This window comes from Lonchura striata, chromosome 3, assembly GCF_050655825.1.
Source record: "Lonchura striata isolate lonStrDom1 chromosome 3, ASM5065582v1, whole genome shotgun sequence".
NCBI classification, from domain to species: Eukaryota; Metazoa; Chordata; class Aves; order Passeriformes; family Estrildidae; genus Lonchura; species Lonchura striata.
Window position 1 is genome coordinate 27,497,786 of NC_140705.1, and position 17,957 is coordinate 27,515,742.

Below are 17,957 nucleotides of genomic sequence, written 5' to 3' on the forward strand. Positions count from 1 at the left end.
GCGGGAGCAGGGCAGGCAGCAGTCGCTGGTCCCAGGGCAGGGTGAAACCAGGGACACCCAGCCCAGGCCACGGTGAGGCTGAGCCGCCTCTCTGAGGGGTCAGCACCAGGACAGGGTATCCCACTGAGAAAGACAGAAATAATTTTTACCTGACTACAAGTGACATGTTGTAGATATCCCTGAAGACCTCAGGATACAAATTAAGCGCACTTGAAGGCAGAAACTTAAGTGTAAGGTTATTGCAGTTAGATAAACTGATTCCCTGCAAAACATTTGCTTAACTTGCAACTGAACTGAGCTGCTATGAAAAGGAAGAGGAAAACAAAAATCAATTTAACAAACCCCTATATTTTCTTGCCTGAAAATTTTAAAAGATTGAGAATCCTCAATCTAGTTGCATTGTTACAAATTGAGATTGTTTGTCTATATATATAATTTTCAAATGGAATAATTAATCTGAGAAAAAGTAAAATATAAATAATGAACAGATGTGGAAAAACACATTGCTGAAACTGTAGAATGTTTACTGTGTATGGGTAGGTGTATGTGTATGTATAGGTCTTTTTTTATTTAGCATAAACATCCTTGTTTTATTAAGGTGTGAAATTGTCAAAAGAAATATTAGATGTCTCCATTGTGAATAAAAATTTATCCTTTACATTGAAATTAAGGTGGCATTGGTATACAATAGCAGAAGAGCAGACTAAATTTTTAATATCAATTTTTTTATTAGGTTTTAAAATGAAAAAAGCTAGTGCATTATCTACCTCCTGACTGAGGAAGCAAAAATGTCAGCTGTTTCCAATAATCCGTTTTGTTTATCTAATCAGATTATTTAAATATTTTTTATAGTGATGAAACCAAATAGGTGACGCAACTGTTTAAGCATTATTTGTTAGCAGATTTTTCATGATGAATCAGACCAAAGGTACCTCATGCTCATCTATTGGGTCCTGGAGTGTTCAAAGCTACATATATGTAGAACAGTATTGGAAAAGGGTCAGCCTTACTCCAGGAGTTTAATTCAACCTTCAATTTTCTGTAGATCAGGGAGTTTCTGAGCTGATCTAGTATCTGTGTGTTCATGGACACGAAACAGATGACTTTTATATGAACATCCCTGCCATCCCTGGAGCCCATACATACCACAACATTCTGTAACATAAAATTCTACAACTTATCTAGAAATTATGAGAGGATTCCTCTGCCTTTGTTTTTTTGGTTCTTCAGCTTCCATCAGGTTAAGTAAGGTAGCCAATCACTTCACTCTAGAAACTCTGGCTTTGTTTAAAAGATAATAAATAATGTATTAAAGATGAGTTACTCCCTGATTTTTATTAATACCAGTTAGTGCCACTGATCAATCAGAGTTTGAACAACTCATTACATTTATATCTTTTTCCTTCTCAATTCAGTGAAATTCCTTGTAAAATAATTTGTGGCGATGAGCTAAAAGACTATATTTACTTCAAAGCTGTAAACTCATGATTTATCTCTGGTTGGTGTTTCCTGGTTCTTAGGGAAAAAAGGTTTTCAAACTTTTGTGATGATTTTTGTTAAAATGCTGGATTTGGAGTTTTGTTTTATTTCTAACTAAAGAGATGAAATTGGTGTTTTAGTCTGCTTCCAGTACAACTTTTTCAAAAGACATTAAATGTTCAAGGAGATCTGAACTGTCACAAAATCAGTGTTAGAGGCTATAGATGGAGAGACAGCAGTTTTTATAGTTCTTCAAAGTAAGACATAAAGCTATTTTTTGAAGTCAGTGCATTCCAGACTACTGGATGCAATTTAGCAGTCTTTTCTAGACAGCTCTGCTGATGTGGGACCTGACCTAATACCCATAAAGGTTACTTGTAGTTTGTCAGTGTAGACATTAGATGAATTCTGTTAGGATCTTTTGCTGTAGAAGAAAGCCTTCAGATTTAAACTGGCCATCTCTGATAAACTGCTAAGCAAATACTGGTTACATTATATAGTAGGTGAAAAGAGAAAGATATGATCAAAGACAGCCGTAAAGAAAGGCTGGGTAGAAAGATAACTACAGAAAATCATGAAGGTATGCTTTAGGGCATAGGTGAATTGAGTCTATTGATTTTTATATGTTGCACTATAACTTCTGTCCACAGCTAGATGGTGTTTCCTAGTACAGAGTGAGCTATTTGCTGTCTCACAGTAGAGTGTAATTTCTTAGTCATTAATGTCTGTTGTATTTTGTTGTGTGAATTGGATACTTGAACCAAGATCGTCATTGTTTAAGTTGCACCAAAATGCTCTATGAACTTTCTTAATTAAATGGCATTCTACCATCATCACTAAACTGCATTGACTGAGGCTCAGAACACAAATAGGTTTTAGAACACACTCTGTGAATTTGCATTTTACCAATTTAACACAGCTTTACTGAGTCCAGGATCATTTTAATTTAAGCGACAAGATCAAGGTGAGAAAAAGAATATAGTAAAAATTAATGATTTCCTCTTATTTAATTGAACATTTTGATTTTGCCCACTTTTAAAAATAAAGATTATATAATAAATATTAGTAGTTAATTTATGCTTTGGATTAGTCTCCAGGGTGCTTTTTTCCTGCCTCAGGTAAAATTTCTTACATCCTCAGGTAACTCATTTATATATATATATAAAATGGTGTTGCTTTTTTGTTTTGTTTTGTTGGTTTTGGTCTCGTTTGGTATTTTCCCCATCATATATCACATCATCTTTTTTAAGAAATAGAAAAACATTTCTATCTCCTACTTTTTATTTCCTGTGGTTTGAGTTACTAGAACAGTATGTACTTTCCAAAGGTTTCCATAGGCTGCCTTTTCAAAAAGGGTTCATTAGATAACAACTTAATACATTATTGTTATTTTTATTGTATTATATATCTTTCACAACTGAAGAAAATTTTGACATTCTAGTAAGAAAGGATAAAGTTCAGCAATTAAAGGTGAATCATCAGGAGATGTTGATTCTCTAGGGTACCACATTGTGTAGCAGTGTGTCACCACCAAATGTAAGTGATGTCTAATGCCATACAAAGAAGTCATTATTACCACCCACTGTTGCCTCTAATGCACCACAAAGGTATTTATAAAATTGTTCTCTTAACCTAATGTCATTTTTATTGAAATGTACAATGACTACCACATTCAAATACATGCCTGTAGTAATTAAGAAAAGACAAGAGAATAAGACCTCAGGGAATTTACTGAAATACAAAAAAAGACTTACTTTTGTTAAAACAGAAAAAGACTAGTTCAAGTGTAAGTTTGCTATTTCCCAAAAAAAACCCAGAATATAAAATATACTGTGAAATAAATGAAATTTCTGCTAATAAAATTTGTAATTTTTTAATATGTAGAATAACATAGATAAAAATAAATCCTCAATATTAGTTATTTCTACAAATATTGCAAGTAAATGCATAGAGATACTTTTTAATATGTATGTATAATGCAGAAAACATGGCTGCTAGTGACATGATCTGTGTCAAAAAGGAATTGCTTGAGAGGCGTATGGTCTGGCTATTAGCACTGCACACTAAAACTAAATAAAAAATATTGTGAAGTCTCCTCAGGATTGTGAACACACTGAAATGGTAAGTTTCTGGGTAAAAGAATATGCATTTGTTCAGAGGTTTTTAAACATGTTTTCTTTTAAAATAACAACATTCACCATCTTCAGTTACATCACAAGAAGAAAGTCTGCAATGAGGACAGAGAAAGATGTCTGGACACAGAAGAATTTTAAAAATAATGATAATGTTTAAACATCTCTCTTCATTGATATTTGCACTGTGATCCCACTGCTCTTCATTTAGGTTTTTAAGAATTCTTTCTGTGCTAAAACCTTAGGCAGAGTTATATTATTTTTTAAAGAATAGGGTACCAAATAGTTACTACAGTGCCTAAGCTCTGCAATATCTAAGTATCTAATATACCTAAGTATTTAGGTTCTTTTCCACATTTCACAACCATAATTCTGTATATTAATTTTACTTTATGCTTTATTCTAATATCTACAGGCATGGGAATTTTCTTATTAGTCTGTTCATAACTGAATACTGATATTTATTTGAAAATAAAAATATTTTAAAAAATCAAAATATCATAACATTAATTTTAAGTTGTGAAAATTTGAAATACACAGATCTTTTTACATCTAACTTGCATGTCTTCCTATGCAGGGGTAATGTTTATGCCACATGTAAGTCTGTTGCCTTGCATTGCCTTGCCTTGCCTTCCCTGTCCTGCCTTCCCCCACTCTGCCCTCCAAAATATAATTTTGTAATTAAATAACATCTCATGTGTCTGTTATGTGAGAAATTTCTTAACTTAATTTTGATTTTTTCTAAATTTAATTGTTGACTTCTTGACATTATTTTGTTTTTCAGTATTCATTCATATGTTGACTGTATAGGTTTATGGTTAATCAATATTTAATTGTCATGAATTAAGAGTTTACCGAGCATTAAACTGAAGAGCAAAATAATCCATTTCATATATTAGAAATAAATATTAATTTTAAACTAATTCTTCAATTTAATCAAGAAGGTTTGTTTGAAATGCCCATACAGAAGTATTTCTTGCATGACATTTTAAATTCACAGTTTTTAAATGGAAAATAAATGCCATTCAAATTATTTTGTTCCTATTCATGCCTATTCCTTTTTTTTTGTTGTTTTTTATCAACACTACAATGTTTCTTGTTTTTCATGGCTTCAGTTTCTTCATGGTGCAGTGAATACATGTTCCATGAAAATTATGTTAAAATAGCAGAGTAATTTCCATGAATATTCATAGGGCTAATTATTATTCTTGTTTCTTGATTGTGAGAAAACATGGGAATGTTTGTACATTAAGAAAAAATTATAAAAATGGGAATTTTATATTTTATTCCTGAAGTAGGAATTAGTGTATTTTTGCTGTAGTTCCCAACCTTTAGATTTCTACTCAGGATGAGCTAGTCACAAAAATAGTGCCGGTTACTTTGAAGAGGGACAGGGTGGGAGAGGAACATAAAGCCCATCATCAAAAAGCTCCTGATTCAAATAGGATGAAAGAGTCACAGGAATATTATAATTATTTAGAAATTAGATATCAGTATAGTAATAACATTATTGAAAGGCTTAGGTCTTCCTTCGTGTTACACATGGTTCAGTAGACTTCAGAAATTGTTGAGGTCAGCTAAGATGCTACAGAAAAAACATAAACATAAAAAGAGAGGCAGTCAACTACTAAAATAATATCAGAAGTGATCTCTGATCTGCATGAGGAAAAGGGATCTGCTCAGCCTTACTATCAATATTTCAACACCTTTCCCATTTAGAATATTTCTATGTACAGGACAGGTCCACATTTCATCCCCATCTGCTGGGTCACCCAGGCTGCCATTCAAGGATGGGATGTAGCTTCATGCTAAAATCTCACATGTATTAATTTCCTTTGGAAGGCAAACCAAATATTCTATCAGGGTGAGTGCTTGCATACAATCCTTTTAGTACATGATGGAAAGAAAAAGACAGAGAGACTGTACACATTGCATAGCATACTTGCCCTGGCCCTTCAGACCCTTATTTTGTGCAGGACAGAGGCAATGAAGATGTTAAAGTTCCTTTGTTCCTCTGTGCAACAAAATACCAGATACTTGTAACAGACACTGCAAAAAAAGAATTAGTAACATTACCTGTTATTATATGTAATTGTGTGTGTGCAAAAACGTTAGTGTGTTTATGTGCATACAGCAAATCTGCTTTGTGATGGATTTTTACTGGCCATGGGTTAAAATATTTTCAATAAAACCATCCAGAAAAAAAAAAAAAAATGTTTATACAGAGTTGATGAAGACATTAAATTAAGAAAATCCATTGCCTAATAAAGATCTATGGAGATTGTAATTTCAGTGTGAAAAGACCTCTTTGCCTCAAGGTACATCAGTGATCAGTAGGCTTTGATACATACATTTGTTAAGTGCTTCAGTATAATTTTGGCTGTTGCCAGACTAGTGCTCCTAGTAATTTTGTCTTTGTAGTAATAAGAGCATTTCTTATCTAGGTCACCTAATAGAAAGTGGAATGATCTTTTAAGAGAGCTTTTTTTGTTATTGTGCTAAGTATTTGTTTATGATCCTGCAGAATGGCATCGCACAGTCAGCATCATCCACTACCCAGTTTCTTAGCTCTGTCATAATGGAATACTGGCATAATTTTCTGGCTCCTTGCACACTGTGTATCACTGACATCACACAAATGGACTGCAAAACATTAATGGGTCAGAGTTCTTGTGTGGTTGTCCCATGTATTCATGTATTGAATAATGCTTTGTCGGCATCTGAATTCACCAATGCAGGCTTCCTTTAAAGCCAGTGAAAGAAACAAGTTTTTTTAAAAATAAGATAGTTAGAAGTAAGCTTTTGTATTTTTTCTGATGATTTTATCATAAAACTACACTTCGACTGACTGTGAAGAAATTTACAGACTGTGTTGTCTAAAGATGACTAAACATTTTATGGAGTCCAATACTGGAAATTACCAGAGTTAGGTGAGGTACAACCTATCTAGATCCTCTTTATAGTCAATGAAAAGACATGACACTTCAAGAGAATGTTTCATCTTTTCTCAAAGTAGGCATCCAATGGGTGAATAGATTAATCACTCAATCACACTTCTGTTTTTCTACATGGTTTTATTTCACTGAATTCTAAAAATATCCCTTAGGCAGAAATTTTTAAATTTATTTCCCATATATCTAAGTAATGGCTAGAGTCAATTTGAGAGGAGTATACAAGCCCCTATATGCAAACAGTTTTTTCTCAACTTCTCTGATTCAATTGCACTTAATTACTTTTAAAACGGTTTTATTATTATGTAAAAAATGTTTACTAATATTTGGATTTTCTTAATGAATACAGTTATGACTCTTTCAAGAAGATATTAGTAAATCTTTCTTCATTATATATTAATCATCAGTTACTCAATGCTACACTTAAGTTAGAAAAATTAGCAGTAACATTGAATTTGCACAAATTAAGAAAAAATATTTTAAGTATTAAAAAATGTTGTGGATATTAATATTAAACTTCAAGGGTCAGATAGAACCTTGACCTGTATTCTACTGTGGTCCATAACAACCATTTCTGCAGAAAAAATAGTCAATATCAGACTTTTCCTGGTACCATAGTACCAGAAGTTTCAATTATATTCTGATAAACAGCATGAGCATAAAAATAAATTTATTTTTCCTTATTTTATGGACATTTCATTAGAAGTCTATGCAAGATGAAATTCTGTGAAATATTTAAACTTTATTAAAACACCAATATGTCTTTTACATTAATTATTTTTAAGAATTTATTCAAATATTTCTGACTTTTTCCCCTAATAGCTGTTCTTCCCCTGATAGATGAAAGAATAAGGCTTCTTTCATTGGAGATTGACAATTTGTTTCAACATACTTTTCTTGTTGCTATCTGCGAAGTGAGGGGGGTCCTTAAAACATATTACAAAGAATGTTGGCTTACTTTTTAAAAGTTTTAAGATTCTTGTGCAGAGTAAAAGATTGACAGTTTTTATTGAGAGCTTGACAGCCAGAATTTCACCAAGAAATTAACCCTTAATCTTGGAGTATTATATTGACAAAACCCGATGTTTTCTGTTGAAATTCTAGATCCCTAATATCAGTTGATAATTGCCATTGAGTTTGCTTCTTAGAGAAAGCTGTGAGCAATAACTTGCTAAAAATTTATTTGCTTATGATGAGTAAAACAGAAATGGCACAGCTACTACCTCTCAAATCAATGTTTGATGAAAAGTTAAGTAGGCAAAATTACAAAGGAAAATATGCATTCCTTCATTTCTCTGTCAAAAAGCAATCTAAATGAATGATAATAATTGACATAAATAAACCAAACATACTTGAAAATTCTGAGGGAGATCACAACCTATTGATCTACACCATTTAATGAAAAAGTTAAATAAACCTTTGCTCTGATTTCATATAGAAATTCTGAGGGAGGATTATACAAACAAAATATGGTTATGTGTTATACCATAGAAGAGTGTTCTACTCAAGACAATAAAAACCAGTTACTTCTTTTTTGTTCATTTTATGGAGAGAAATAGAGAAATGTTGCTTAAATTACAGTGAAAACCATTTTTTGATGCCACACCCATTATTTTATTTAATTTTCCATAAATGCTTTTTCTACTTTCTTAAATTTTTTAAACATCTGTTCTTTTCTCTCAATAATGTGATATCCTGACATGGTAGCACCTGAAAAGCCATACATAAATTATAGGTTGATCAAATATAATTTGTTCACAAAAGTAGGCTTGAATAGTCCAGAAGGGTCAGAGAATGAGATTATGACCATAGAAAAGTCTCTTTGGGCTGAAATGACAAAACATGTTGTTTTAGAGATGCAATGAAAAGGATAAATCTGGTATAATCTGAGAGCTCTCTCTGAAAACCAAATAGAAGAGCATGATTCAAAGTTTATCTTACAGTCTTTTTCATTCCCATTTAATGTTCATTAAGGATCCTGAAGGATAAAATTAAATTGATTCTGCAGTAAAATTCTATGATCCTTTACAAAATTTATTTCATGATACCATATTGTTCATATTTTGGGCACCTTTAAAAAGGTAACATAGTTAAAGACCATGTTACATAGTTTATAGTCTCTATTTTTAGCTTCAGGAAATCCTACTAAGACTATATTCTGAGGAAGTGAAATATGATCCTGCAGTTTTACTACAGAAAGTTGGTAGTCATTGTACAAATGCCCAGTATCCAAATTACTGAGTCTTTTTACCACAGATACAACATTAAGCAGAGTTTACATTATTTGGCTTAGACGTCTAAGAATGTTGCTTGATTAACATGCCTAGTATCCATGAATGTGACTATGTGATAAAATGGTCAAGAACTACATTAGATCATTGTTTATCATAACTGGAAAATTTTAGCCATGGTTCATACGCCAAACTATTGCAATTTTCTCAGTTGTATAAGTGTTCATGGTGAGAGCTAAGGTATTGTACCTATGGGTAATATTAAACAGATACATAGATGATAAGGTAGAGGCTTAATGTGCCAGTGGTATTCATTGAAATCATTATTTAAATAAATTAGACATGAATTTGAGAGAGAAAAAACAACAAAAACATACCCAACACTAACATAAACACTGAATTCAAGAATTTGGCACAATAATTAAACTTGAAGGAACAGACAATGCAAAGATAAAATTATGATGTGGTTCAATTAGCAAAGTGATCTCCTATGGAAACTTTTGGAAAAATTATATTATTCTAAGGACCTATTCCTACTTTGAAATTAATGGCAAAAGTCCAGTTGAAATCACTGTGAGCAAAAACAAGCCCTAAACAATGAAAGAAAGAATCTGGCAATGTTTCAGGACTCCATTAGTTTTAATGATTCATACAGTGCCAAGTGTTGGGTATGTGAGATTGAAAAATACACAGTTTCTCCTCTTATGTATTACTACTACAGGTAGAGCCATTTAGGAGAGATTGGAACACATTCTTATATATACAGTAAATATTGTGATCATGCAAGTTTTCCTGTTTGCAAAATAGGCTAATTAGGGTAGAAATATACTAAAGTAAAAAAAAAAAAGAAAAAAAAGAATAAAACCAAACCAAAATTTTGAATAAATATTCTTCTAGAATTTATTGAAAGAATGTCATATTTTTGCTTCCTTTTACACCCATGTCACACAGTAATTCACAAAGATGTAACCTAAAAAAAGAAAGTTTCCTTTCATAAATCAATATTATCATAAATAGGAACCTCTTGAGAAGGATGGCAAAATATGTTCTGACACATTGAGCAAAAAATCAAATCCGATTGTAGAATTGTGATGACTGGTAGCATGTTTGGGCATTGATGGGAAAAACTCCAAGTTCATTGAATAGTGATTTCAATGAAGTGATTTTTTGACCTTTTATATATATTAGATAATTATATATATTTATATAACTATTATATATATTGGATGATTAAATTATGCCCAAAATTAGTATCCACAAGTAGGAGATAAAATATTTATCAGATAGGTAATTTATTCAATAGATGTGTCTTTTTTCTTAAGAAAATAATATTCAAACTTCCCTGAATTTTGTCTTCTGAAGAAGGAGAGATGAACAATAGGGTCAGGGTTATTGTTATTAGCCTGCTGAAATATTAATGAAAATCACTTCTAAAAGATTTGTCTTTAGAAAGAGTAGAAAGCTTTTACTGAATTAAATAAAATCTCTGTTGCAGAAATAGTTCATATCTGCCAAAAATTATATTGTCATTCTGTTATGATAACTCACATACCCTAAAAGGAAAAACTGTAGTCCTGGTACTGGTCAAAATAAAGTTAGAGTACATGACAGAATACTATTGGTTAACAGGAAATATTTCCTAACAGGTAATAGTGAGTTAAATAAACCTCTGCTCTGATTTTATGAAAAAAAAATTCTGAGGAAGGATTATAGAAATACTTTTTATGGACTGTATTGCTCACCCAGATAATATTTGGTATTATTAGTTCAATTTTTTTTTTACTTTTTTAAAATATTGCAATTGATTCATTCATTCATCTTGTCCTTTATTGCTACATTCTTACAAGTGGTTCTGAGATGCAGTTTAAAGATGGAAAGTCAGCCAAACTGGAATTTTCCTAATATGAATTTCATTGATATCTGCCATTCATTTTAGCTAATCAATAACAATGTAATTTTAAGACTATTACTGACTTTACTTAAAAATGAATACAAAGTATTTCAAACTTTAAAGAATTGCCTTTTTTCTATTACATTTTTTGTGTTTTTGGTGAGTTTGGATTTTTTTTTAATTTGCTGGGGGGGTTGTTGGTTTTTTAAGGGTAGTTAGGAGAGGAGTAGACACTGAGTGAAACAAGTTATGGCTCCAATGACATGGGAGGGGCTCAAAAGGCCCTTTTTCATTCATGCATAGTAATACTGTTTTAGTATTTCACACACTGATTTTGGGTGATATTTTAGTCAATGAAAGTGATATTTTGCCAGACTAAAGCTTTGGATTGATAGGTGAAAACCAGAGCTTTGCAAATTCTGGCTAAGGTAAACTGAAACCAATGACATTATATGTTATGTTGTAAGACAGTTCAAATGCCACATCACGGTTCAGTTTTCTGTGCACCAGGAAGCCAGTGCACTAGTCATAGTAAATCAATCAAACACCTCAAGAGAATCCAATTCTTGTCATAAATCCAGAGGTCCAAGGGTACCCAAGGATGGAATTAAGGTGAATTCACAAAGTCCTGCTTATAAGTAACTTTAGGTTCGAAACTGAAGTAATCACGTACCTAAAATTCCTGTTATGCTTATTGTGACAATTGCCTTCTCCCTTGACTCCATAGTCAAGTGGTCTTTGGGATTAACAGTCTTCGTTGGGATCAGCTTTCTATGGTCTCAACCTCAACAAAATGAAGTTGGATTTCTAAGCAGATGAGAAAAGATTGTCAAGATCTTCTGTGACAGAAGGCATGAGCATGAAACTTTCCAATAAGATAAACTATATTTTTTGATTTTGGAAAGAAGAGTACCATAGCATTGGCATGTATTATGACAACAAAAAGTGCTTTAGATAACTATACTAAATTATAATAAAACAATAACATAAAAATAACTGTAACTTATTCTGATGGAAAAAAAAATAATACTACTACCCTGTGGAAGAACTTTCATGAAAGATATTTAACACTGAGTTGGGGCAGTACCTGTGATAACTTTTTCGAAAAGAATATTTCTGCTGTTTCTTCCTTCTGTGGAGAACTACTAGTTATGACTATAAACTGTCCTGGGTCAGATTTCAGATCCATACACCTGATAATAGAATGGTTAGCTTACAAGAAGGTATAAAGTTAAATACCTGACATAAAAATAATGAAAACTGTTAAAAAACAATTTCATCTAGTAAATATCTTCTTATTTGAAGTGATTTTTCATTATTTTAATACATTTTTATTGCTTAAGCAAAATTGTTTTTTTTCTGCAAAAATGCTACATTTATTAATTATATTACTTACTTTTTTACCAGCAGTATGTTTTATTTCCATTCCAGTATTCACAATACTGGACAGCCAGGCAAAGGGGAAAAGTTTCAGGGTTCGTGACATCAGAGAAGTCTTGATTTCCACGTGAAATTGATAATACATTGTTTTCAACTGTAAAAGCATGAAAAGGAGAGATTTAGGTATTAAACAAATGGAAGGACCTAGGTATAATTTTCTGTATGGAATGGAGATTATAAATTAAAATATCATAATTAGATATATTAATTTTTTTAATTCAGTTTTTCCCTTTTTATATCCTTTCCACTGATGGTCTGAAAGCAGCTTGTATATCAGCAAGAAGCTTGGTTTTCTTATATCTTCTTTTATCCATTGTATATTTTTTTAATAATACTATGACTTACAAGTCACAACATAGTAATTTTATACCAGCTTTCACCTTCCAGGAAGTATGCTCTGTGATCTATATTTTAGAGGTAAGCCTAGTCTGATACAATTGGCCTGACTTTTTTTTTTTTTCTCAAATACAGTTTTAGGGTGTTTCAGATGTATCCATGTATGGAGGTGTATTTGGTGTATTTTGGTGTGTGTGTGTATATATATATACACACACACCAAGAATTTTAGCTGCTGTCACATTCTGTGAATCTCCTCCTACTATTTATTGCTTAAGTGTTTTGCAAGCATGAAAATACGTGAACTTAAACTAAAGCTTTATATGCCTTTTCATCTTGTGTACATAGTGAATGTTCTGGATTTTTCTTCCAGACATTTTTAAAACTGTGGGGAGAAAAAAAGGAACAAAAGGAACGTGAAAGACTTTATACTAAACTTTCTGGGTTTGTTTTCTTTTATTTTTTAGCAGCAATGAATGTTGAGACCTGTTGCCATAATTATAATAGTTTTCTTAGAAACTGAGCTATGTATATAATTTTAATATATACAGTTGGCTCATTTATAGGCAAAATATGTATTTTATAAGTAATTTATAAAAAATGCCCCAGCTCATGAATGTTGAATATAGTCTTTTCTATTCTGCAAATCTCCTCTCACGCTCAGCAAACAAGGCTGACTATATCAATGAATAGGGTCATCAACTACCAAATGTGAGGTTGCTTTTTTTTTTTCCTCAGGACACTAAAGCCTGTTTATGTCTTTGGCTTTGGTAGCTATAGAGTCGGCAGCATTATGTATGTGAGGCTTGAGTAGAATGTTAATGATATCAAGTATTTCAGACTAAAATACATCACAAATACACAACAAAAGTTTCTGATAAGTGGTATTTTGCACTGCCTGGTTTTAATACGCATCTATCAAAGCAGAATGTAAAAGACAAAGGCATAGTCTTGCTGTTTGTAATCATATGCCAATGTGCAGAGTAAATAAAGGACTTTGATTTCTTTGATTTGTTACACAAAATGCAAATATATGCATAGACAAAGGTTAAGTTGAGCGGGAGGGGAAATAAAACAAAGGAAAAAAGAAAGAAAAAAACCTGCTTTTCAACCTGAAATCCCCACCCCCACAAATTCAAATATGGTTTTAAAGCTTAAATTTGTTGTGGGGATGTTTCTATAAAATTTTAATGCTTCCTCAAAGAAATATAATATGCTTCTGCCTTTTTAGTGATACAAATTCTGCAATCCCTAATATCATGATATCACTTCAATCTGTTTAAGGTTTCTGTCATGGATGGCAGCTTTCAATCTCACTGATAAGTAAAGCACCTTGGTGAGTAGGTGACATTGTAGGTGAATTCATACTTACTCTTAATTATCCTTTCCTGTACCCCTATTACTCATTCTGGATTTAATGATGGCCTGCTCTTTAGCATTTTTAAACTCAATATTTTATTTTTCTTCACTGGCACAATAAGTGTTTGACCACGCTGAAATTCTTGTTATAAATAATGACAAGGTTTATGATAAGATCCGTAGAGAAGTCACAACAACACAGCACATTCTTCCAGCCTTATCAATGCTGGGAGCATAAATTAGAGGAAATAAATATATACTAGTCAAGGAAGAAATCTATATACATTTAAAGGTATTTTAACACAAGTTTTTTATACAAAATGTAAAACATTTCACAGTGAAAAAAATATAATAAATGTTGGTTTATTCATCACATTTCAACAAAGATACCTACAAATTATAAAGCTAAGATAATTTATTTCTAATGAAATTTGAATGGCTATAAAGAGCTTAAAATAACTAAACAAACCCGAACCTGAATACCTTGTGATCTGCAGCTATTTTAGGTAGTTGACAGAAATTTATGACATATTGCCATGGCAACAATGGGCTATCTCAATGAGGTATTGCTTGTGAAGAGAATAAATTCTTATGACGCATGATAATGCTTGTAATTATTGCTCAAACATCTACATGTTGTGCACAAATTTTAATCTGCCTTTCTGTTTTTTTTTCCTCTTTTTCTTATTTGTTACAATAAGGTTATTTTTTTTCTTGACACTTTAAAGGATATCACCTGTGATAAGTTTCAATCGTGTTCAATTAGTCCACTAGATGGAGCATCTAGCATTTCCAGGAAAAAGGGGAAAAAAGGTATTTAAGAAGCTAATTTTCACAAATATATGTTAAAGCCACTGAAAGTTTGGGAGCAGAAGAAACTAAATCACAATTTCAATTAAAGTTTACAAGGCAGTCTTTGATTCAGCCTCATTTACCAAAATAACTCAATTTGAAGAATGATTTCAATATTTAAAAAAAAAAAAAATAATCTTTTAAAAATCCACAAACTAAAGCAGAAGGAGGGGGCCAGAAGAAGAGAAATGTTTTCAAGATTCCCCAATAAGAAAGATTTCAGTGCTTTCTTTCATTCTTTCAGATTTCATATATTTTGATTTATATAAGCAGCCTGCAGAAATTTTTGGAGGACAGTTTATATTGATTTTGCAAAAGAATAATTTCTGTGGAGAAGAAAAAGAAATTATAATGAAGCCTGTGTAGACTACTGTGAGTGAGAAAAAGAGGAAATATGAAAGATACGTTTCAATGAAAGGGAAACAGCAGTGGATATTGTACTGCCATAGGAAGGCTGTGAAAATCAGGCAGGAGTTCCAAAGCGTTCTTTCAGTTCAGTGAGCACTGAGAAAGTAAAGCCCGAGCAGCTGTGAGGTCAGAGGTAGGAGGTCAGCACTGATCTACTCAATCCACAGGCTTGGGCACACCAATCATGTGCATCATTTGGCAGGTTGAAATCAATAGGACGTTAAGTAAGAGATCCCTTAGTGCCCCTACCTTTTTTCCCTTACCCCTGGACAGAAGGCGTTTATCTGGACAGAAGGAATTTATTTTCAACAGCTAAATAAGACTGGATTTCTTAAACCCTGGCTTTTGGCCAGGTTAATTTATGCATATGCAAACTTATGCTTCACCAATTTACTAAAACCCATCATTTAAGGCTGTTCAAACGTGCAGCTGTTTAAATGAGGTTGGAAGCAATTTCACCACACGATGCTGATGTCAGTTAAAAGCTGAGTATTAGCAAAATGGGAAGGCATCAATGGAGTGTGTCTCCTACAGTGATCTGTGTTCCCCTGTGTCTAATGGATCAGGGAGACAGATATGCCTAGCTCATCGTCCTGTAAAGTTAAATTCAGATCTCTTACCTATTACAGACATGTATGTATACGAGGGCAAGCATTTTAAGTAGAATGAGAATTGTTTTGGTTCTGGCAAAGATCCAGGGTGAGTCTGAATGGAGACTTTCAGGAAAAACAGGATGCAAAACTGCCAAGTGTTAAAATGGCTACAAGCGATAGTTTATGTGGGGAAAAAAAAAAAAATTAAAAAGCACTCAGAAATCTAGACATAACTATCAGAAAATGTACATAAAAATGCATTTCCCAGGGTGTGATCCCATGAAAAGAGAATGTCATGTTGTATAAAAGCTCTGAGTAAGATCTACATCAGTTCTGGATACTAATTATCAGCTTCATCTGCTGATGAAAATGTGAATCTCTTTTAGATGAAACAAAGTGCTCAGAAATAATTGTAAACTGCTCTGAATTATGCAGATAAATGGTTATTCCAGGCAAAAGTTTGTTCATCTGCAAATGGGCCTGCTTCACTCTGAATCAAACAAAAAAAAATCTTCTTTTTCTATGTTGGTTATATCAATGGCAGATTTTGATTTCTATTCCACGTTTTTTTAAGTATGAGGAGACAGATACAAAGGCATAGGATTTTTTTTTCTTTTCAAATTATAAAGAAAAACTCCATGAAAGATCTCTGTTTAATTGTCCTTATGGACAAATAACAGACTAAAACAGAACTGAAAAAAATATAAATAAATGTTGAACAAAAGCTGCTTATTTAATGCTTTAAAATTTTTGATAAAGGTTTGTAATTTATATTATACAAATAATTTTAAAGTTGATAGTCTAATAAATTTATGTAGGTTATCACTCATGTATCTGACATGTGGATAGTGATATTAATTTTGAATGTTTAGCTACTGTCATTTTACAATCTTAAAAGAAGATTTGCAAGAGCATGTAGTGACAGGACAAGGGGGAATGGATTCAAACTGAAAGAGGGTAGGATTAGATTAGATAATAAAAAATAAATTATTTTCTGTGAGAGTTATGAGGCAGTGGAACAAGTTGCCCAGAGAAGCTGTGGATGCCCGGTCTCTGGAAGTGTTCAAGACCAGGTTGGATGGGGCTTTGGGCAACCTTGTCTGCTGAAAGGTGTCCCTATCCATGGCAGAGGGGGGGAACTAGATTATCCTTAGGTCCTTTCCAATCCAAACAATTCTATGATTCCTGCTAAAACAGCATTTTTCAATTGTTGCTTTACAGTATGACACTCCTGTCTTTGGTTTATATATGTATTTTTTTTTCCCAGAACTTTATGTTGTTCACATTGTGTTCAGTTTTAATAAAATTTAGTTGGGATATTTTCATTACCTTCAGCAGCAGCTGGGATGACACCCCTTGAATTTAACATGCTGTTGTATTAATTCAATGAGAGGTTAGTTTAAAATAATGGTTAATTGAGAATAAAATTAGTTACTTTATGGAAACATAACATCTGAATTAACTGAGAAGAATGTAAAAATTTCTGGACTTTTTAACATGGGTTATTAACTTCCTTCGCCATAATTGCTTCTTTGGAACTATTATGCTCTCATGTAAATACATATTTAGAGGCATTTCAGAAATGAGATTATGGGCCTAGTAGACCATGGCTATGCCAAAGTATTTACAGCACATACTATAATAAAGCTGACAAAAGTCATGTATAAAGTATTATAAACCACTCTGAATGTTTTAGCTGCTTAACTTCTTCAATACAACAATAGGCTGAGAAAGCACTGTGACTTTGAGATAAATTATGTTTATATTAATCATCAAAACAGTTTTGTAAGCTTTAAACTCTGTCATTGTCCCATATTCTGAAAGCTACTTCACATCAGAAAACCTACATTGAGTGGAAGTAATACAGTAGAAATAATTTCAATGGCCTTCTCATCTCTTAGAAAATTACTCTACAAGGCTGTGTTTGGAAATGTAGGACTAAAACCAGACAAGCAGGCATAGCCTTAATAGGACAAGTTTGTCTGTAGAGAAGAAGGCTGAATTCACAGTTTAAGGTGCTGTACCAGGATTATAAGTCAACAATAAATCTTAGCATCATCTATATCTCAGAACAATTTTATCATCCAAATTTCAGAGCATAACATAATACTGGTGATTTTACACTTAATTTCAAGTTATTTTTCAATTGAAATTATAATTAAGACATTGTAAAATATTATACTGTCTTGATCCAGACACAGCTTATCAAATCAGGACATGGAATTTGACTCTACTGCTTAATGGTCTTTTTATTCCTGAGCAGTATTTTGATTTAAATGTGTTTC